Consider the following 22,931-nt stretch of genomic DNA (forward strand, 5'->3'; position numbering starts at 1 on the left):
AGTGGAGGGTTGCTTCAAAATACTAAAGAGGCAGATGCACCAGGAGTCAGAGACAGGAATCCAAACCCAGACTACACCCGGAGCAGTGTCTCTCCAACCTGACCATGCCTCAGGGCCAGCCGGAAGCTTTCAGCAACATAGTCACCCCCATGTAGCCCACGTTTAACTGCTCACACCTTCTGCAGTGGTTACAGTTCATCCACGAGCATTTGTTATATCAGTGGAAACAAGTTATTAGTATGTAGTCTGTAATAATTACATTAATGATAACACTTACTACATTTATGCTTGTGGCTACTTGAATGATTATCGTAATATATTGGAAGATAATATTATGCTAGTAGACCAACCTGAAAGAAGGTGACATATAGACTTGTGACAATGACAAATGTAAATCGGATACCTCTGTCTCTTCATTCCCCAGGCCCATTCCTTCACCTCCAAGACACACGTCAACCACATAGGTGTCTCTTCATGTCCACTGTCAAATGCCTAGTCCAAGCCACTTTTCTGTCTTGCCTGGACCAACCTTCTTGATTGCTCTCTCCAACCTATTCATGGCACAGCAGCCTGAAGGATTTCTTTTACCTTTTTATTTTGAAAAATCACAAAACTACAGAAAAGCTGCAAGAATAGAATAATAAGCACCTGTATACCTTTACCAAGATTTACTGATTGTGATTTTTTTTGCCCTATTTGCTTTCTTTCTTTTTTTTTTTTTTAAAGATTTTATTTATTTATTTGAGACAGAGAGAATGAGAGAGAGAGAGCACATGAGAGGGGGGAGGGTCAGAGGGAGAAGCAGGCTCCTTGCCGAGCAGGGAGCCCGATGCGGGACTCGATCCAGGGACTCCAGGATCATGACCTGAGCCGAAGGCAGTCGCTTAACCAACTGAGCCACCCAGGCGCCCTGCTTTATTTCTTTATATATGTATGTCTTATTACTATCACTTTACCATTATTATTACTATTTCTGCTGATCCACTTGAAAGTATGCTGGAGACATTATGGCCCTTCACTTCAAAATACTTCCATCGATATCCTCTAAGGACAAGATCATCCTCTTACATACTAACTACAGTACAATGATCAAATTTCCCGAATTTGACGTTGATTCAACACTATTACTAATAGTCCATGTTTAAATTTCACCAGTTGTCCCCAAAATATCCTTTATAATTTTTTTCTTGGATTGGATTTGGATTGGATTCATTTACATACATTTAGTGGTCACATCTTTAGCCTTTTTAAATTAAGAACATTTAGGTTCTTTACTTGCTTTTATAAGCAACCTTATAGTAGGTGTCTTTGCAAGGGACTCATGAAACTTTTTTTTTTTTTTAAAGAAATTTCTATGCCCCATATGGGGCTCGAACTCACAAATCTTTTGTAAATTAAGATTTTTGAAGACTGCAGGCGAGTCTTTTATAGAACACCCCCTCCCTTTAGGTTTGTCTGAGGTTTCTTCACGAGTAAATGCAGGTGATTCATTTTTGGTCTGTTCCTCCTCAGAGCATCACATCAGGGGTCCGAGGGACCTTAAGTCATATGGTGCTTCTGTGGGCTTAGTACCCTCCAGTGGCATCTCACTGAATAAACCTTTCCACACTCCAACTGAAAAGCCCTGCACATCCAGGAAGCTGCTTCTCTCCACCTTACCTCCTCCCACCAACTCTTCCTCCCCTCCCTGTGCTCTGGCCACCCAGGGCTTCTTCCGGTTCCTCCAGCTGGTCAACCCTGGTCCCTGGGAAACTCTTCCCACCCGTTCCTCCAGCTGGTCAACCCGGTCCCTGAGAAGCTCTTCCCACGCGTTCCACTTGCAGTTGGTCAGTCTGGACGGTCCAGGAGTTCAGCTATAGAAGAGACATAGACTAAGGAATTGCCATTATTTTGAAATGGAAGTCACTGCAAGATGATTTTTGTTAAAAACATTTCACCTCCCTAAGGCTACATGTGTTTTGCTCTCTTTGCTTCATCTTTTAATGCCGGATTGCCCAAAGAGCAGGGTGAGCTAGAACTGGGACTTGGCATACTCTGATGTGCCACCCGAATTCCATGTGACAGGCTTCAGTTTGGGTGTTTTGTTTTGTTTTTTAAGATTTTTTTTTTTTTTTTTTTTACAACAAGAGAATCTAAAAGGCAGCATTTTAAAAATCAACTTTTAATTTTAGACTACTTTAGATTTACAGAAAATTTGGCAAGGATATTCCAGAGTTCCTGTAAAACCCCTCCCCCTTCCCTCTGATGTTAACATCTCACATTACCTTGGTACATTTATCAAAGCTAAGAAATCAAGACTGGCGTATTATTATTAACCAACTTCCTGACTTTATTTTGATTTTACCACTTTTCCCACTTCTGTTCTCTTTCTGTCCCTGGATCCCATCTAGGATACAGTATCACATTTAGACGTCATGTGTCCAGAGTCCACTCTGATCTGGAGCACTTTTGCCTCTCTTCCTTGTTTTTCATTATTTTTTTATTATTATTCAACAAACTTCTATTTTTATTTTTTAAGGTGTACAACATAGTGACTTAATATATATTTACATTGTGAAAAAATGACCACAATCAAGCTAGTCATCATGTTTTTCATGATCTAGACAGTTCTGAGGAGTTCTGGTCAGAGAACTTATAGAATGTCCTTCAATTTCAGTTTGTCTGATGCTTTTCTCATACTTGGATTGAGGATGTGAATTTTTGGAAAGAAATCCTCAGGGGTGAGGTGTCTCCTCATTGCATGCAGTCATGGACTTATCACTGTCGTGTTAATCTTGGTCCTTCGGTGAAGGTAGTATCTGCAGGCTTCGCCACGGTAACATTATTTGTCCCATGCCATATTCTATTCTTTGGAAACAAGTCACTAAATCCAGCTCACATTTGGGCGTGGGAGACAAAGTCAGCTTTAAAAACTTTAGTGCACATGCTAGTTTTGCAATTTAGAATTTAAATTTTTTTTCCTTTCAACTACTTCTGGGGGCAGACGGGCTATCTTCTTTTGAAGTGTTGTAATCAGACCCTGCTTCAATACCTCCCTAATGCTAATTGCAAATGCCTTAATATGATGTGGCATTTCCTAGCTGGTTCATGGCCAGAACTAGCAAGGTTTTGCCAGGAAGTTTATGTTGAAATTTTTTTTTTTTCGTTTCATAAGGATATATTTATTGAGTGCATACTGTGTGCCAGGCAGGGCTGGGGATTCATGGACACATTTCTTCAGCCTGCAGTTTGGCATGGGAGAGTAAATATAATCACAACTACCTATTGAGTGCCTGTTACAACCTAGACACTGGGTTCTGGGTGCTCTATATTCCTAATTAAATACTTGACAGTCTGGCGAGTAAGGTTTTACTACGCCTGGTTTATTTTCTTTTAAAAATTAATCTATTGTTTTAAGCAGAAGAACTCAGCATCAAAAGATTTACAATGAAATAAATATAGGAGTTCATCCCCCATAAGCCATGCGACCCCCCCCCCCGCCCAGAAGTAATCCACCCTCTCCTGTTCTAGCCATTTCTCCAGGTGTTTGCCTCTATATTTGGAAATAATATGCTTAAGTTATTATTAAAGTTTTTTTTAAATGTGTTTAAGGTAAAATAAAATACCAATACAGAGCACCACACAAAGTCAATGAATGGTGTAATAGGATATGGTGAGCCGGACACTTTGTAATTGTCCCCAAAACAAGCACTAGAACTTTGTGAGACACCCCAGACCCTCCTCCTCGTGCCCCATCCTTACCATTGTCCCTCCTTTCCCCGACGGAGCCCCTCTGCTGGCTTTTTCTGCTATCACTTTCTTGTGTTTTTACCATCATTTCATTACCCAGTGTGCCTCCTTGGACACTATGGTTTGTTTCATCTTCATCATTTAAAAAAACGGTTGTGTCTTTTCAGGCTCTTTTAATCTAAAGTTTCATCATATCCTTTTTTTTCCCCCCCAACAAAATCCACAATCTGGATTTTCTTGTTTTTGATCTTAGAGGCTGTCCTTCATGTGACCTTGCCCCTTGCTCCTTGCCTGGAGTCCCAGATATCCTGGCTAGCTATACAAATAGAGACAACCTGTCCTAAGAGACATTTTTGCATCATTTTTTTGGAGAAAGACATTAAATACACTCCAATGATCATTTTGGAAGGTAGGAAGATGAGGGTGGAATAGAAGTGTGGGTGCTTGGTAGACTGTCAGGGTTTTACCCAACATTTTTCCTTTAGCAGAAAAATAACCACTATGATTATGTATAGTTTTGAAATAAAAAAGACTTTAAAAATCACCTATTGATTAAAAGTAGGTGCTCTGATGCGTGCCTGGGTTCAAATCCTGGCCTCTCTACCGCTTATGGCTTTGTGACCTTGAGCAAGTTACTGAATTCCCTGCTCAATATCTCTTCTGTACTGCACTGTGGGGGTGAGAACTGTCATCGGACTGTTGTGGGGAATCACATGAGCTAATACACGCAGAGTGCTTTGAGCAGTGGCTGGCAAGCACAAAGTAAATGTTCAATGTTTTGAGCTGCTATTATTCTTTGCAGTGGGAAATAGATTGAAAACCTATTAGCTTAAGTCTGATGTACATGGCGAGGATTTTCAACTCATTTGTTTGCTTTTCCTCCTGGTACATTTCCAGATCTTGTTCATGTGATTGGGGATAAAATTAATTCATCCACAGCTGCTCTTTAATCTCTGGTTATTTTCCGACTCCTTGGCAAATAAATCATCAACCTTTAAACTAAACAATTAGTCCTAGCTTGAAAGAATTTGTATATATCTCCAAGGCCAGGCACAATGAAACAAATCCTTTGTTTCCTCTGTTTATACATTAAACCGCGGGTTGTAACTACTGAAGTCTCTGCTCTTCTGTATGGCATTTCGGGAAGGGAAAAAAAGAGTATAGTAATTAATTTTTAGCAGCAAAGAGAAAGCTGGTGTATTTCTATGTACATCCTTGAAACCCAGAAACTCTCTAAATCAATTTCCTGCAATCATATTTTCTAATATAAGTGGCTATTCCCTTGTAAAGGGTTGAATGTATCTCCCAAAAGAAGTGTCTGAGTCTTAACCCTCTGGTATCTGTGGATGTGAACTTCTTTGGAAATACGGTGTTAGCAGATATAATCAAGCTAAGGAGCTAGAGATGAGATCATCCAGGATGTAGGGTGAGCCCTAAATCCAAGGACTGGTCCTCATAAGAGACAGAAAAGGAGACGTAGACACAAGGGGAAAGCCAGTGAAGACTGAGGGATGTGTCAGCAAGTTAGAGAACAGCAGGGATTTCCAGAACCTAGCAGAGAGGCATGAAGAATGGATTCTCTCAGAACCTCCAGAAAGAACCAACCCTGCCAACACTTTGATTTCAGGCTTCTGGCTCCCGTAGCTGTGAGAGAATACATTTCTCTCGTTTTAAGCGGCCGCATTTGTGATAATTGGTAATGACAGTAGTCGGAACCCGCTGTAACCCTCGTGATCATAAAAAACATTCTGAAAAATTTGAAATCAGAAACTGAAAAAAAAATCACAGTCTAGACCTAGATCTCCTACTTCTGCCAGTACAAATAACTTCCTCACACGCTCGCCTTTTATTTATCTTAAATCACACACAGTCGGGAAAAGGGCAGGTTCTGGTTAACGACGGGGTCCCACGCCGTAACCATGTTTTTCAGGAATCCAAATGTTTAAACTGCGTTGCACATAAACTCTTCATTCTTAGATGATTCAGAAGGCCCTGCATACTTGCAGAGGCCTGGATGTTACCTGTGACGTCCCCAGCACGCACACCCTGACATCCGTAGTTAATGTCACGTGCGACAGGCGTTACCTGCGAGATACCTCTCGAACGGAGCCTCTTCTTTCCATTCCTCTGTCACGCTCTGGTCGCAGCCACCATCCGCTCCCGCCCTGACTGCTGCAGCCGCCTCCAAATGCCCTCTGCACCCCGGCTCACTGCACCTCATGCAACCCACCGGCCTAACTACGCAAGCCCGATTATGTCATCTCCATCTCCTGCTGAAAATTCTTCCACGGGTGCCCACGGCTCCACCATCACGAAGATCAAAGTCCTTGAGAGAAGCGACTTCGTTTTCTTCTCTTCTCTACTTAGATGCCTAAAACAGGGCATGGCCGCAGTAGGCGCTCAATAAATGTCCCTGGGATGAATGACTTAAACAATGCTCTGCTTCCTCTAGCTCAGGATCCAGTCCAGTCCCCACAGGGGCTGGCTGCATGACTTTGGGGAGAATCACTGAAGTCCTCAGGCTTCCTCCGGGGTCCTGCTCTCCCTTGCTCACCCTGCCTGAGCCACACTGGACCTCTCAGATTTTTGCATGTGGTGGGTTTCTTCCTTCCCGAAGGGTTTTTACCGGGCAGTCCTCGCCTCTTTCTCAGACCTCTTCTCTTACTCAGCATCTACACACCAAATGCCACTTCCTTGGTGACACTTCCCAGGTGAGGTGACATCTCATTATAGAATCTTACAGGACTTTATACATTTCCTTCACCTCGCATATGACTGTAATTCTAGTAAATCCAGTAAAAAAATCCTCATGATTTTCTTAATAACATTTTCTTTTCTCTAGCTTACCTTATCGTAAGAATACAGCTTATAATACATATAACAAACAAAATGCATGTTAATGGACTGTTTATGCTATTGATAAGTCTTCCAGTCAACAGTAGGCTCTTAATAGTTAAATTTGGGGGAAGTCAAGAGTTATATGTGGGTTTTTGACTACACAGCAGGTTGGTGCCCCTAATCCCTGCATTATTCAAAGGTCAACTGTATATATTTATTTGGTGATCACTTGTTTGGAATCTGCCTACCCATGACGCTTCAAGTCCCGTAAGAGGAAAGATAGGTTCTACCATATTTCCCATTGTATCCCCAGAGCTGGGCACAGTGCCTGGCACATAGCAGTTGCTCCAAAAAGGTTTGTGGAAAAAGGGATTTGCCTTGTGGTTTCTCAGCATTGTCCTTATGACTATCAATGTGCACAGCATGTTTCTGGCTTTGGGGTTCGTGATGCATGGGCATTCACAGTAACATCCACTGAAACACAGGATGGGTGGAAGATTCTATCTGATATGAGATCCTCTGTGGGCTCACTGCTGACGTATGAGGAGCAGTGGGGGGCGGGGGCGGGGAGGCAGAGGTGGGATGTGGCAGGCTGGGTGTAAGAGGAAAGGTACAAAAAGCAGCAAGAACATTAGGGCTTTGGACCCGCCCCTGCCTTTTGCACCTGGCAGTCCTGGGCCCATAAACTCCCAGTCCCAGTAGGAGAGGGAACAACAGGATGGAGTCAGAGGGAGGAGAGAGGACAAGTCCACACGATGCTTCACAGACAGCAAGCTAGAGAGACATTGAGCCTCTTTTTGGGAAATACTTTTCTAACTCTATACTTCATGGTTCCCCCGAAAAACCAAACAATATTTAGCAGTGCTTAAAAGTTTCATTGTCTCCCTGATTCGGCTATTATGATGTCATAGTGTATCACCAGGCCAAGGACCTGCAAGGCAGGATGGGAAGCAACACTTTTCGAGAGCGTTCAGTGGACCAGGTTCTGTGCTGCTGACATTTGTCAGTTCCTTCCTGCCTGCCTGCCTTCCATTCGCTACCCAGCACTGTGTTAAGCACTGGGAACGTACCGATGATTAAGACACACACGATCCCTGCTGTCATTGGGCTCACCCTTTAGTGTTTACATATTTAATCCTCCCACCAATCCACTGCAGTATATATTATTTTTCTGGTGGAGAAATAGGCTCTAGTAGGTGAAGGCTATTTCCCTCAGGAAATGGCAGAGCTGGATTCAGTCTTTACCCGGCATCCCTATCATAAGCTCTTTCCGATCCCCTCCCTCTCAGGCTACAGGGGCTGCCCTTGGGAAAGTCACAGCCTTCCCCCCCACCCCCCGCCTCAAGGGCCGGGCTCTGAGCAGTCCCTGGCAATGGGCTGGGTGAGGGAGGGGCAGGGCCCGGAGCCTTGGCTGGCACACAGGAGCCTGGCAGGTGCTGTTGGTGCCCCACCCCCATCCCCTCCCCCCTCCCCGTCCAGACACAGGGCGGAGGCTTCTCCACACAAAGCTTTGCTCTCCGTCTGCGCCTGAGGCAGGCTGAACAGGCCAGGGAGTTAATGCCCTTGGAGGATCCCTCAGCCAATGACAGCCGGAGATTAGAGGATAAGCATCCCTCAGTGGCAGGTGATACACGGTCTCCCAGAGCCTCCCAGTAGGGTGCACCTCGGGTGCCCACGGGGGACACTTCACGGGCCTCCTTCCCTTTTGTCTCTCATTTCTCCCCTTCCTGGGATCGCCCCTAAAATTAACTACTTGCCTTCAAACCCTTGTCTCAAGAGTCTGCTTCAGAGGATTCTATCTTGAGAAAGGCGGTAACACTTCATATTCTGGCACATTCTAGGACTGACCTTGCTCTTTGATAGCCACATCACCTTGGAAAAAGGGATTTAAGTGCAGGGCCGTTTCCTTCGTCTTGGAAATAGGGAGTAATAACATCCTCCCTCTTGCGGGGCGCGAGCGGCAAGCAAATGAGAAAGGCCTTTTTGTAAATGATAGAGTCCACAGAAACTGAGTGGGGCCTTGGGAGCATCAGAAATGGCCTGTGGTGTTGAAACAGCGAAGTGTTTGTACGCCCCAAGTTCAAAGGCCCCCTGGGGGCCCCGGAAAGTGTTCCTTGTCATTGGACCCTCAGAAGCAGTGTGCAGCTTTGCAGCCTCTCTCTGGGTGGAGCGCATCCTGGCACTTGAGGAGGGACGGATGTGACTGAGGCTCTGGGGAGCGGATCCTAGCCCCACGGGTCCCCCACCGAGTGACGGGGGCACCCCTTTGTGGTGATGAAAAAAGAAAATGCAGCCAGAAATGCTTTTTTTTTTTTTTTTTTTTAAAGATTTTATTTATTTGAGAGAGAGCACCAGCAGGGGGGAGTGGGAGAGGGAGAAGCAGGCTTCCCGTGAAGCAGGGAGCCCCATGCGGGGCTCGATCCCAGGACCCTGGGATCATGACCTGAGCCGAAGGCAGACGCTTAACCGACTGAGCCACCCAGGGGCCCCAGAAATGCTTTCCCTTCACATTAAAATGAACTGTGAGAAAGTGTTCTGCACTAGGAGACCCTGGGGGTCTCAGCAGGAGCCCTACGAGAGTCTGAATGCTTTTAGTCTTCTTCCCACGGCTGCTGTCGGCAAAGCACTGCGGATGTTCCTTAGAAGCCAGGTGCTCTGCTGGCCTCCTGGACGTCAGCAGCCATAACTCCCACGGGAGCCCTGTGAGGGAGACCCTGCTCTGTTGTCCCGTGTCGCAGCCTGGCCCTGGGGAGGTCCACACCGCGCCCCGGATCCCAGGGGCCGCTGGCGGCAGAGCGCGGGTTCCAGCCAGGCAGTCTGGCCCCGGAGCTGGCACCCTTAGCCTCACCCATACTCTGCCCCCCTGGGGGACTAGGGCAGCTGGAGCCCCAAGACCTGGGTTCAGATCCCAGTGGAGATTAATGATTGCTCCTCCTAGAGCGGTTGGGAGGATTAGTTGAAAGAATGCACAGGCGAGGGCTTTATGCAGTGTAGAGTATTATGCAAATACTGGGATTTTGACAAAGATTACGGGGAAGACGGAGGGAGGGAGAAGGCAAGCCATCATACTGACTTAGCGGGATGGACATAACAGGAGGGACGGAAACTCGAGCTCACCAAACCCATGCCTCCTCTTCCTGGGGACAGAGTGGGACTGCATTTCTCGGCCTCCTTTGCAGCTAGAGAGACTTCCGTCCCTAAGTCCTCGTGCATGCTCCTCTTTGCTCTCCTTCCTTCCTTGTCTGCTGGCCAGCTGCAGAGGGTCTAGGGACAAACCTAAGGCTCACCTAGAAGACAGCGGCCCCCACTAGACCGCCTGTCCAACAGCCACTTGAACTTTGTGTGAGTAAGACATAAAATTATCTCATGTGATAGTCACTAAGATTGGGGTTCTTTGTTGCAATAGTGAGGTGCCCTCTATAATAGAGACGGTGAGAATGTTTGCCTAGTTTCCATCTCCTTTATTTATTTATTTATTTATTTGCCTTTTTGCTCAGAGCAGATAGAAATCACACTCTGGAATTTGAGGGGTACATCAGTTGGATAGAGACTGCTTTGTCCAAGCTGACCAAAGATGGAATTCTTGCTCCATATTGTTTTAATTAACACACCAGCCAACAAGTAATTTGCCATCCCTTTAATGTCATTTTCTAGCAAAATGAAAAATAGGATTTGAATAATAGTAATTTTGAGAAACTTCGGGGATACACACTCTGGGATTAATCCTCTTCCCAAATCTCGTTATCCATGGAGAATCCCTGACGAAATGTACAGGAGCTTGAGCTCTACTTAAAAGACAAAAGCGCAATCATCTGCTTAGAATGGCAGCTTCTCCTGGGGGTCTGTGATTTGTGGAATGTGGTTTAAGTTAGGCTTTCCCAGCACGGGGCTTACGTATGAGCGAGGATTACTCTGTTGGCTCTGCCCCTGTAGAAGGTCACCATAATCAGCAGCCAAGGTCACCATAATCAGCAGCCAAGGGCAGCGTCCCCATTTTAGAAACCAGGCCCAAACTGGGAACTGCAGAAAAACACAAGAGGAAGCCTGTGCAGCCCCACGGGAACTGGGGCGCGTTGGTTTTGGATGCTAGGCCAGGAATCTCAACAATTAAAATCACCACAGCAGCCTCTGAATAACCAGAAGCGGTCTGTCCTAGGGTGGAATAGCCACAACATGTCAGGAGCCCTCTGAACCTCAGCAGCACAGTGGGGCTGGTTATGGCCTGAATATTTGTCCCCGTCTGCCTTATGTGGAAGCCCGAAGCCCCCCAAGTGATGGTGGCAAGAGCTGGGGCCTGTGGGGGGTAATTAGGTTTAGATGAGGTCATGAGGGTGATGCACCCATAAGGTGTAAGTGTCCTTATAAGGAGAGGAAGAGACACTGACCATGCTGGCACCCTGATCTGGGGACCTCTCAGCTTCCAGAACTGTGAGAAATCTATGTCTGTTTAAGCTGCCCAGTCTGTGCTGTTTTGACGTAACAACCTCTGCTAAGACGATGGTTTACTTGGCATTTCCGTTTAAAAAGGGGTGTTTGGGGTTTAGAGTGCAGGAACTGGGTTCTTTCTCTTGACTCAACGATCTTTTGATGAATCCATATGTTAGAACCCTGTGAGAGTCATTTCCTTTCTGGAACCCGAGAGACCTAGGAAATCTACCCCACTGGGCGGTTTGCTCTTCCAATGGCAATCTCTGGAATCACGTCTTCGCCACACTTACAGACACGGAGGCGAGGTAGAGCTTGACACAGACAGTGGTGCCCTCTCTCCAAGCTCCCAGGGCTCCCGGCTCCCGGAGCACGACCAGGAGGGTCTGCTGCTTTGCCCGTCTCTCCCATCAGCTCTGCTGTCCAGGGCCTGTCTTCCTTCAAGTCACATCGGCAAGGTGTCCGTTGCCCCTACTCTGTGTGGTAGCCATGCCAGCTCATCAACTAGGCTTCCCACCTGGTTCAAAGAGGGCTGTGGCCCTAGATCGTCCCCTGTCTAAAGTTCAAGTTCATCAGGAAAGAGCCCTTGCTTCTTTTTAGCGTTTCTGCAAAAGGTCTCACTGGGTTTTCCTGGTTCTGATTAGAACGTGAGTTGATACCTCAGACCAATCACTGTGGGTGGGGAGTGGGAATGAGCTGCTTGGCTGATGTCACATCCTTCATCCTTGGTGCTTGGGGACAGGAGACGGGTGATGGGGTTGGGGGAAGTGAGGGGCAAGGTGCATCTGAGCTCCATGGCATAAGGACGGAGAATGGATTCCCAAAAGACAAGGAGAACAGAGCCTGTTCATGGCAGCAACTTGAATGGATACTGGATGATCCCAAATCAACAAATGTCCATTACCAGTCCTTTACATTAAGATAACAAAAGAAGTCCCTAATTCCCTAAATAGTACCAGGGGACCTCAAGTTTCCCGGTGTTTTTCCTCAGGGTTGTATGAGCAATTTTAGCTAGAGTGTAAGCCCAAGTGTTTGGGACAATCAAGTTTCAGACAAGAAGGATGACGCATACTGTCAGGCTTGAACAACAGAAGGTAAAAAAGGGGACAGTTAATTACAACAGCTACAATATCAGCACCTAAGCACTGTGTTCAGCACTTTACACACGTTTCTGTGTCTAATAGAGAAAATGCAGACATTAAAAATTAGGATGTTAGCTCACCAGCTCTGCAATGGATGGGGAGGTACATCTAGTCCAAACCTCATGGGGGGGTCAGGAGACATTGACTAATCTTGCTAGGCCACTAACCCGCCATTCTGCTCCCATGGGGCTATTACCTGTACTCTTTTTGAGTTTCTTTTTAAAAAATGTTTTATTTAAATTCAATTTAATTAACATATACTGTATTATTAGTTTCAGGGGTGGAATTAAGTGATTCATCAGTTGCATGTAACACCCAGTGCTCATTCCTTCAAGTACCCTCCTTAATGCCCATCACCCAGTTACCCCATCCCCTTGCCCACCTCCCCTCCAGCAAACCTCAGTTTGTTTCCTAGAGTTCAGCGTCTTTTATGGTTTGTCTCCCTCTCTGTTCCTTTTTGAGTTTCTTAAGATTTAAAAGCCTAAATGAATCACTTCTTATCAAATTAGAATGAGTGGGTATATTTTTCCTAAAATTGGTCTTGCTGCCTTTATAAATTTAAGCTCTACATCATTCCCACTAGAATGAAGGATCCACAAGGGCAGGGATTTTTCCTCTTTTCTTCCCTGTGGTTTTCCCAGTATGTAGAACGGTGCCTAGCACAGAATGGGCAGCCTGCCCAAATCCTCCAAGCTTCCCAAACTGTTAGCGGAAGTTAGTTAGGCTCTAACAGGATGCCTGGAGGCCAGCAAGGAGGAAGTCACGGACGGCTATCCAGAAAGTCAGGGGCCTGTCCTGGCAGCACTCTAAAATAGAGCCACAAGAAGCCAGATCAAACCAGACAGGCCCAAGATGGCTAACAAAGTAGGCTGGAAAACCCTGACCCAATAAGGAAGAAAAAGCTGGAAGCCCTGCTCCCAACACTTCTCCACCTTAAGTCATGAATATTCCTCCCTCTTGTTAACAACTGTCAATAAAAGAGACCCAAACCCCAGGCACAGCGCTCTCTCTCTCTCTCTCTCTCTTTCTCTCTCTCCCCCACTTGGTAAAACCAAGCAGCTCAAGAGAATAGAATTAATGATCTCTAGCCTGATCTCCTGCCAGAGAAACCCACCAGTCCACAAACCTTGTGTATACAGAGTTTCCATTATTTGTCATCACTTTGTTTCCGAACTAATTTTTGAGGACTTAAAAAGAATGAGGTAGAGATGTAAAATGGGGTCAGTGAAGAGGCTGTGCACAAAATGTAAATGCACGGTTGCTATGGGTGGGCCGAAGATCTGGCTCACTTAACAGCCCAAGGGGAAAAGGACAGTTACGTGCTTTGCAATAGCCACAAGCTAAAAACCAATCAGTTGCTCCTTGCTCCCTTCTCTCTCACTGTAGACTTATCTCCTAGCGATGGTTGCCATGGACTCTTTGTCTGGACTCCACTTTTGTAGATTGAGTGTCTGTCCTTGGGGGCATGTCTACAAAATTCCAGTAGCTCTGGCCCTGTTTGAACTAAAGTCACCCTGACCGTGTCTGTCACTCCCACGCCCAGCACACATACTTCCGACTTCATAACAGCTGATGAAGATACCTCCTGGGAAAATTCTGTCATGGCTATTGACTTCTAACCCACCAATCCATTAGGTCCCCAAAGAGGATTAAAGGGATGATGGAGATTAATTTTTGAAAAAGAAAGAAAAAATTTCATTTTAAGGGTTGACTTCTAAAGCTTTCACTCCCCAGGAGCAGGGTTGGGGAGCTCAGATGCCTGTTTCTCCATGGAAATTGTTCTGAAGGGGCACAGGTTATTTTCATTGTCTAGGTCTGGCCCTTGGAACCTCAGAGCGCCCTCAAGGAAGCACTCATGCAATTAAACTCAACTCAGGGTATGCCCTGTGCTCTGCAAATTTACTACATAGAAGCATAAAACATTTATCTTTTGTCCTGAAAGCCTGCATTCACTCCCTTCTGATATCCCCAACATATCTGAACAGTATAATATGGGTACAGTCATCCTTTCTTGCTGCAAAATGGCCCAAGGAAGCAGAATTTTGTCCCTTTATTAAAAATGGATAGGACAAGGAATCCTGTGTACAAATCAGGTAATTTTGTTTTAGATATTTTATTGCACTTTCAACATATGCTGACTATCTATTATGTGCCAGGCACTGTGCTAGATTATGTGATACAATAATAACAAATGAGACCCTGCTTTCCTCAAGGGGTTGGTGGTCTAGTGGGGAAATAGACACAGAAACTTCACTGCAATATACATCTTGATCAGTACTTTTAGATAGGTTTGTAGGAAGTGTTGTGGAACTACAGGAAGGGTCAGTGAATTCTTTCCCATAGGGCTGGGGGTGGGGATGAGGAAGGGTGATGTTAGGGAAGACGTTGTGAAGCCATGCTTTTCACTTTTATACAATGAAAGGACAAGACTAGCCAAAATAGTTTAATTGGAGCATCTACTGAGTGCTGGCAGTGGATATAAAGATATATAGTACCTGGCCTTGAGAAATGTCTTACTTCTTCTGGGTCTCAAATCTATTTGGTTTCCTATAAGCAGCATTCACTAGGAAAATACGTATTTCGTCCGTGTTGATAAGTATCCAGATGCTTGATCTAAAGACTAAAGAAGAGATGTTTTGCCTAGTCTGGAAAGGGAGAGTATGACTCCTAACATCCACGGAGTAATTGATGGAACAGGTTTTGGGCTTATTCTGTGTAGCTTTGCAAGGCAGAAGAAGGACCAATGTGTAGAAATTACATGAAGGCAGTTTTAAGTCTATTGTAAGGAAGACTTACTTATCTGATGTTTAGAACTCTCTAAATCTGAAATAAGATGTCTTGTGAAGTGGTGAGTGCCTCGTAAAACAAACGTAAAATAATATTCAGGCATTATAAAAGATTGAGCCAGATTCATTCATTTAATAATTATCTACCATATGCTCGGCATTCTGCCAGGATCTCAACATTCAATAATGAGTAAGTGATAAATCTTGCCCTCAAGGCGACAGAGAGGTATATAGGCAAGTGCATATAGTACAATGCGTGACAGTAAATTTAAACGTATTGGAGAGCATTATGGAAGGCTTCAGAGAGGAGGTTCTTTCTTTCTTTTTTTTAAAAGATTTATTTATTTATTAGAGAGCATGAGTTGGGGGGGAGGGGCAGAAGGAAAGGAAGAAAGAGAGAATCTCAAGCAGACTCCCCACTGAGTGCGGAGCCAGATGTGGGGCTCTATCCCATGACCCTGGGATCATGACCTGAGCTAAGATCATGACCTGAGCTGAAATCAAGGCACAGACACTTAACCGACTGAGACACGCAGGCGCCCCGAGGAGGTTATTTCTAAGCTGAGATCCAAAGGACAAGAATATAGCCAGGTCAAGATAGTTGAAGAACAAAGCTGGAGGCATCACACTTCTGATTTCAAAACAATATAGTACTAGAATAAAAATAGATGCGTAGACCAATGGAACAGAACCAAGACTCTAGAAAAAACCCTTGCATATATGTGAACTAATATTTGACAAGGGAGCCAAGAATACTCAAAGGGGAAAGTATAGTTTTTCAATAAATGGTGTTGGGAAAACTGGATATTCACTTGCAGAAGAATGAAATTGGACCCTTATTTTACATGCCTCACAAAAATTAACTCATCATGGATTACAGACTTAAACACAAGATCTGAAATGGTAAAATTCCTGGAAGAGAACATAGAGGAAAATGTCCCTGACATTGGTCATCACGATCTTTTTTTTTTTTTGCATATGACACCAAAAGCACAAGCAACAAAAGCAAAAGTAAATAAATGGGACTATATCAGACTAAAAAGTTTCTGCACTGTGAATCAACAGACACATGAAAAAGTGCTCAACATTACTCTGCATCAGGGAAATACAAATCAAAACCACAATGAGATACCACCTCACACCAGTCAGAATGGCTAAAATTAACAAGTCAGGAAACGACAGATGTTGGCGGGGATGCAGAGAAAGGGGAACCCTCCTACACTGTTGGTGGGAATGCAAGCTGGTGCAACCACTCTGGAAAATAGTATGGAGGCTCCTCAAAAAGTTGAAAATAGAGCTACCCTACAACCCAGCAATTGCATTACTGGGTATTTACCTCAAAGATACAAATGTAGTGATCCAAAGGGGCATGTGCACCCCAATGTTTATAGCAGCAATGTCCACAATAGCCAAACTGTGGAAAGAGCCAAGATGGCCATCAACAGATGAATGGATAAAGAAGATGTGGTATATATATACAATGGAATATTATGCAGCCATCAAAAAAATGAAATCTTGCCATTTGCAACTACATGGATGGGAACTAGAGGGTATTATGCTAAGCGAAGTAAGTCAATCCAGAGAAAGACATGTATCATATGAGCTCACTGATATGAGGAATTCCTAATCTCAGGAAACAAACAGGTTGCTGGAGTGGCGGTGGTGGGAAGAATGGGGTGGCTGGGTGATAGACATTGGGGAGGGTATGTGCTATGGTGAGCGCTGTGAATTGTGTAAGACTGATGAATCACAGACCTGTACCTCTGAAACAAATAATACATTATACGTTAAAAAAAAAAAAGAAGAAGAAGAAGAAGATAGCAGGAAGGGAAAAATGTAGGGGGGGAAATAGGAGGGGGAGATGAACCATGAGAGACTATGGACTCTGAGAAACAAACTGAGGGTTCCAGAGGGGAGGGGTGTGGGGGGATGGGTTAGCCTGGTGATGGGTATTAAAGAGGGCACATATTGAATGAAGCACTGGGTGTTATACGCAAACAATGAATCATGGAACACTACATCAAAAACTAATGATGTAATGTATGGTGATTAACATAACATAATAAAATAAAATTAAAAAAAAAATCAACAAAATGAAAAGGCAACCTACCAAATGGGACAAAATAATTGCAAACCATATATCTGATAAGGGGTTAATAATGCAAAATATAAAAGGAACTTATACAACTCAATTGCAGGAAAACCAAACAATCTAATTTAAAAACAAGCAGAGGATTTGAATAGACATTTGTCCAAAGAAGACATACAAATAGCCACCAGGTGTATGAAAAGATGCTCAACATCACTCATCATCAGGGAAATGCAAATGAAATCTATAAAGAGATATCAACTCACACCTGTTACAATGGTCCTAATTTCTAAAAAGGCAAAGAAAAGAACAGATATTGGTGAGGGTGTGGAGAAAAGAGAATCCTCGTGCAGTGTGAGAATGCAAACTGATGCAGCCACTATAGAAAACAATATGGAGTTTCCTCAGAAGTTAAAAATAGAACTAACTTTATGATCCATCAGTCCCACTCCTGGTTATAAATCCAAAGGAAATGAAATCAGGATTTTGAGACATCTGTACTCCTGTGTTCGCTGCAGCCTTATTCACAGTAACCAAGATAGGGAGACAACCTAAGTGTCTGTCTATGGATGAGTGGATAAAGAAGATGTGAGATATATATATATATATATAGATAGATAGATATTATATGTAATATATTATATACCACATATACTATATATTAGATATCACATGCATGTAATATGATCTATCATATTGCAATATATATTATATATCATATATATGACTATTATTCAGTCCTTTGCAACAGTATGGATGGATCTTGAGGGCATTATGCTATGTGAAGTAAGTTAGACAAAAAAAGACAAATACTGTATGATACCCCTGTATATGAACTCTAAAAAAATCACAGAAATCTAAAAATCACAGAAACAGGAGTAGAACGTTGCTAGAACAGAGGAGGAGAGTGGATGGAGACACATTATCAAAGGGTAAAAGCTTCCAGTTATAAGATGAATAGACTCTGGGGATCTAATGTACAGCATGGTGACTATGCCTAATGGTACCGTATAATTGAAAATTGCTAAGAGGATATATCTTAAATGTTTTCACCAGAAAAATGGTAATTATGTGAGGTGATGGAGGTGTTACCAAGCCTACTGTAGTAATCATTTTGCAATATATGTGTATCATGATCTCAGGGTTGTGGGTTCGAGCCCCACCTTGGGTGTAGAAATTACTTAAAAATAAAATCTTTAAAAATAAATAATGCAATATATGTGTATCAAATCATTACGTTGTACATCTTAACTTACTTAATGTCATCCCAACTATATCTCTATAAAGTTGGAAAAAAAAGAAATAAAGCACCACATAGATGCATACCTCCTAGATACACGGGTTTGGTTCTAGACCATAGCGATAAGGAAAATAAGCTAGTCAAATGAATGTTTTGGTTTCCCAGTGCATATAAACTTCATGTTTACACTGTGCTGCAGTCTATTACATGTGCAATAGCATTATGGCTAAAGAAACAAAGTACTTGCCTTAATTAAAAAATGCTTTATTTTTGGGGGGCACCTAGGTGGCTCAGTCGGTTAAGTGTCTGCCTTCAGCTCAAGTCATGATCCCGGGGTCCTGGGATCGAACCCCGCATTGGGCTCCTTGCTCAGCAGGGAGTCTGATTCTCCTTCTCCTTCTGCCATTCTCCCTGCTTGTGCACGCTCTCTCTGTCTCTGTCAAATACATAAATAAAATCTTTTTAAAAAATGCTTTATTTTTATACTGAAAATGCCAACCATCATCTGAGCTTTCAGCGAGTCATAATCTCTGATCACAGATCACCATAACAAATATAATAATAATGAAAAAGTTTGAAATATTGCAGGAATGACCAAAATGTGACACAGAGACACTAAGTGAGCAAATTCTACTGGGAAAATAGCACCAATAACCGCGCTCCACAGAGGGCTGCCACAAACCTTTAATTTATTAAAAACAAAACAAAACAAAATACGGTATCTGCAAAGCCCAATAAAGTGAAGCCCAATAAAACAAGGTTTGTCTATAAAACAGATTGAGGTTCCTCTGAGACACTTTCCTAATCCTATTCCCTCTGCTCCCTCCCCAGCGATAGCCATTTGCCTGGACTTGGTATTTATCTTTAGTGTGTATATGTTAAGACCATTGTTGCTATCTAGGTATCCATAAACAAAAACAGTCTTGCATTGCATGTTTGAAACTTTTTAAAATGGTACAAGAGGACTTGCTATTTTTTTATTCACCATTCTATTTTCAGACTTCTCTATGTTCATACATATACATTTCATTCATTCTAACCTATGTATAGAATTCCATTTTGTAAATATAACAGTTTATTTTTCCATTCTCTGCTTGCAGTGAACATTTTAGTGTATGTCTCATTGTTCACAAACGTGCAAAACTTTACTTAGTGTTATGGACCGAATGTTTGTGTCCCCCCCAGAATTCATATGCTAAAGTCCTAGTCCCCAGGGTGATGTTATTTGGAGGTGGGGCCTTTGGGCGGTAATTAGGTTTAGATGAGGTTGAGTCCTGGACTTCCCAACCTTCAGAATTGTGAGAAATAAATGTTTGTGGTTTAGCCTCCGGTCTATGATATTTTGTGACAGTGACCCAATGGGCCAAGACACCCAGAGAAGCCTCCGATCATCAGAGAGTGAAGACCTGGACCCAACACTTCCATGAACTTTCTTGATGTTTTTAGTTGCAAAACTATGGACTCTGCCCGAGCTGGTTTAGACACGCATAACAGGGATCTATTGGAGGATTCTGAATGGAATAGAATCTCAAGACGGGGCAAAGAAGCAGATTTGGAAACCCATAGTAAGGAAACAGATCCACTGACATGTCAGATTGCCCTGGGGGGTGGGTACCTGCTGTGGCCGCCTTTAGCAGGGGGTGCTGCTCTTCTCTTTGGGATGCAGGTGGGGATGTCATCATTAGGAATTCTGTGTCCACTGCCTCCAAAAGGCCAACGTCACATATTGCCCACGCCAGAATCCATGCCACCCTACTCTCTTCTAAAGGACAGGTTCATCTGAGTGCATCTGAATTGTGAAGCCTGGGTCATATCCCTTCGCTTTAGCCACAAGGGAGGCTGGGAAAGAGGAGGTTGGCCTTTGCCCAAGGGAGGTGGAGCTGAGGGTAGGGTAGCAAAATAACCGTTCACTGTAATACTCCAGATTAGAATTTCGGGTTGGAAGGCGTGCCTATCTTCTGCCTACTAGATTTGCTGAATTGCTTTCCAAGTGGCTGGGCTTTCATTAAAAATGTATTAGGCATCTATTGCTGTGTAACAGATTGCCCCAAAATTTGGCAACTTAGAACAACAAATGTCCATTAGTTCACAGTTTGTACAGGTCAGGAATCTGGGTGTTTCTCAGCCGAGGGCCTCTTGCTCAAGATCTCTCAGGAGATTGCTGTCAAGAGGTTGGCTGGGGCTGCTGAAGCTTTGACTAGCTCACTGGGGTCATTGTTGGCAGGCCGCAGAATATTCCTTTCTAAGCCAGCTCACATGACTGTTGTCAGGTCTCAGAACTTCTCTGGAGGCTGGCTGGAGATATCAGTTTCTTGCCCTGATGGGCCTCTCCATAGGGCTGCTCCTAACATGGCTGCTGGCTTCCCCCAGAATGACAGATGAGAACAACAGGAGAGAATGGGAAAGAGAGAGAGACTGAGACTGATTTTAAGGAATTGGTTCACACAATAGTGGAGGCTGCCCAGGAAAGTGTTGCAGCTTGAGTCCAAAGGCAGGCTGCTGTCAGAATTCCCCCTTCTTCAGGGGAGGTCTGTCTTTGTTCTATTAAGGTCTTCCGCTGACTGGATGAGGCCCACCTGCATTATGGAGTATCATCCACTTTACTCAAAGTCTACCGATTTAAATGTTAATCTCTTCTAAAAAAAAAAAAAAAAAGCCTTCACAGAAATACCTGGAACAATGTTTGGCCAAATATCTGGATAGTGTGGCCCAGCTAAGTTGATGCATAAAATTAGTCATCACATGGGGGTGCGGGGGGCAGACTGTCACTCTCTCACCTGGACCACACTCCTGCCAGGACTGGGCAACCACTTAGAAGGCCTGACTGACTCCAGGGAACTGCTGGGGAGTTGGTGGGGGGCAGGGGGCAGAGCGTGGCTCCATCGGGTCTCTGCAGGGCACCAAGGAACTTGGGCAAGTGGGGAAATGCTTATTTGCCAGGCTTCCTCAACACACCCCTACTGCACCCCCCCCGCCCCCGCCCCGCCAACCTCCCCGCACCTGGGGGCTTTCTCATTTTATCCAGGGTCACGCCTGGCTGGGGCAACTCAGGGATGGGAGAATTCCAAAGGGGGATTTAAGTATCTTAGATGGAATCCTCCATCCCCCTTTCCACCCTCAACAGATAAGCTATATATCCAAACCCCTTCCAAAATCCATACAATAGCATTTACATATTTTATTTTTTCATCCCTACAGATTCTTCAAATCTCCTGGTTGAACACTCATTTGGGAGAAAAGCAAGACCTAATAGTTGGATTCATTGTTTTTCTCAAAAAGGTTAATTTTCCTAGTAGAATTATCCCGTTTACTTTTATGTTCAGTTTATCCTTCCTGTTCAATCTTGCTCTCAGTATGCCTTCTGAATGTTAACACGCAGAGCCTTCGGGTAATCATGTATATTTCTTATCCTTTGAAAAATGCTTGGAGACCCTTTCAGCTAGAGCAATTGTGTGTGAGGCTTTATTATTTTAGAATATCTTAGAGCCACTTCTTGTTTGAACACTTTTCTATCTATCAAGCTCAGGACTGAGTTGGAGAAGAGAAAATGAGGTTTGACAGTTCAGTGAAAAATTAGTAGCGTTTTCCCCTCCTGCAGGGCAGAGAGGTGTGCTGTTTTTGGGAGGGGCTGGGCATTCTCTCTGGTGCACATACTTCTTTGTATTATAAAGTTCCTTTGTTCCTTTTTAATGCACTGGAAAGTCCTTTGAATCTAAAGAAATCTATTTCTGCCCGTCTCCCTTTAGCCGATTTCTCTGGTTATTTAAAACACTTAAATTTAAAAGAATCCTGGAGAAGGTAATTTTTATATTTCTGCAGATCATACAATAGTAAAGTAGGCTCTTCAAACTTAGCTTCCAATTTCTGTTTTGAAACTAAGATGGATTTTTGGGAAAGTCTAGTTTTCCTGCCTCTGACTTAGTCCCACCCAATCCATTTCCCACAAGCACCAGAGTTTTCTAATAGGTCCTAGTATTTTTATTGAATTTAATAGTAATTAAGTGATGGTGTATGTGTGTGTGTGTGTGTGTGTGTGTGAGAGAGAGAGAGAGATGGCGACAGTTGTGAAGACGCGGCGTAGGAATTACTATGATCTTATTCCCCTTCTTTCTCTGTCCTCTGCTTCCCACTGTGTTACTGATTAAATCAGTGTATTGGCTGTAATGTTTCCATGCCTTTCCATGGCTCTGCATTGCATAACCGGGCGCTGCCTGCGTTGGAAACCTCATCTGGCATCCTGAAGGGGGATGATGCCTAAACTGCTTTGCTGTACCTCGCTGTGGTAGGCACTGCTGGTTGCCTTCCCCCAACTTTTTCCAATCCCCCTTTCCCTTGCCTGCATCTCAGATACTGACTTTGCTCCCTTCCTTCCCCTTCGCAGTTAGGGTGGCCGCATGACTCACTTTTGGTAGCTTCCTGCCTTTGGGTGTGGTATGAGAGAATGTGGTGTGATGCCTGGAGCCAGCACAGCCATTTTGCAACCATGAGGCAGCAGGATGAAAAATTACCATTTGGGGTCAGTGTATTAGAAAGAGGGCAAGAGACTGGCTGGAGAAGCAAAGTATTTCTGAGACTGCCCGCCTCTGATGTTCTCATTAAGGAAGCAACAAGTCCTTATTGTTTAAGCCACATTTTTTGGAGGTGGGATTTGCTGCCAAAAGTAATTCTAACTGATACATGAG

This window comes from Leptonychotes weddellii, chromosome 2, assembly GCF_054177405.1.
Source record: "Leptonychotes weddellii isolate Sample4059 chromosome 2, ASM5417740v2, whole genome shotgun sequence".
Taxonomy (NCBI): Eukaryota; Metazoa; Chordata; class Mammalia; order Carnivora; family Phocidae; genus Leptonychotes; species Leptonychotes weddellii.